The 1,035-nt window shown below is 35.8% G+C and overlaps 1 protein-coding gene across 1 annotated transcript in view; it reads right to left on the bottom strand.

Moving 5' to 3' along the window:
* Positions 1 to 715: 715 nt before the first annotated feature.
* LOC142965087 (class I histocompatibility antigen, F10 alpha chain-like) overlaps positions 716 to 1,035 on the bottom strand; it is an 8,487-nt gene continuing 8,167 nt past the window's right edge. The window contains exon 6 of the mRNA XM_076105808.1: positions 716 to 1,035. This exon is cut by the window's right edge and continues 511 nt beyond it. The gene's annotated coding sequence lies outside the window, so the exon portion shown is untranslated.

The following is a 1,035-nucleotide window of genomic DNA, read 5'->3' as shown; positions in this document are numbered from 1 at the left end:
AATGAATCGACTCTTTATGTTCTGTTAGGTCGATCCATACTAAATATGTTAATTAATGTGACTGTAATATGTATATAAGTGTTGTGAATGTTTGTTAGCATTTGTTAGCTGTTCGCTGTACTGGTGAAGCACCGCCGCCATTTGGAAGAGTGTCTGTCTCACGTACGCCACAGTGGCTGTGGGCATATTGCCAAAGTGCAGTTAGGAGGGGTTTTAGCCCAAGAGACAACAGATATGTTGATCAAACATGTAATAATAGTAGTGTAACCTTTGTTATTTTGTTTATTACAACTTAATGTATTTTTCCTGTGTTTTGAAATGGAGAAACATATACAGAAGACTGTTTTCACTTAAAGAAGTGTAAAAATAAAGGATAGCTTGAGAGGACACTGAAGCGAGAAGCCACAGCGTTTGCCTGTTTCATTTATTTCCTGTTTTTCTCAGGCACAACATCTGTGATCAGGCCCATTCATGCTGGGACCTGTAACATATACATCACTGTTCAATGTCTACAAAAACACAACAGACAGAAATTGTCCCTGAGTTCATGTCGTTATCTCAGCATCATAAATCAGGTTATATGCATGCTGGATGATAAACTTTATTATTAGTATCATACCTGTGTGCTGTGCTGGTTTTAAAAGGTTTAGTCACAAAAAACATGTCGTGCCAATAAGCATAAGCATATCTGCTGAATCACAGAAAGACACAGACATTTGGAGTTTTGGGCACTTTATTGAAAAGCAAAACAAAAGTAGAAAAGGAATGAAATAGAGCCACTTCATTAACATTCATTCTAAAGCCAACACCCTTCCTCGTCCCAAAATACTATCAGGAAACATATTGAAGAAGATTTCTATCAGCTGAGAAGCTTCAAACATCTCACAGCTTTTAGAAACTAGAAGCCTTCATTCAATAAATAATGTTTCAAATCAGATCAAAACATGTTGTGAAACAATAAACATCCTCTTGATTATTTAAGATAAAACACAGACACATAAATTATTCTTAACTTTGACCTGCTGCTAAAAGAAA

Source organism: Anarhichas minor, unplaced genomic scaffold (assembly GCF_050575085.1).
Source record: "Anarhichas minor isolate MPS153535 unplaced genomic scaffold, ASM5057508v1 ptg000033l, whole genome shotgun sequence".
NCBI lineage: Eukaryota > Metazoa > Chordata > Actinopteri > Perciformes > Anarhichadidae > Anarhichas > Anarhichas minor.
Note: the sequence above shows the minus strand (reverse complement) of the source record. Positions and strands in the feature narration are given on the sequence as shown.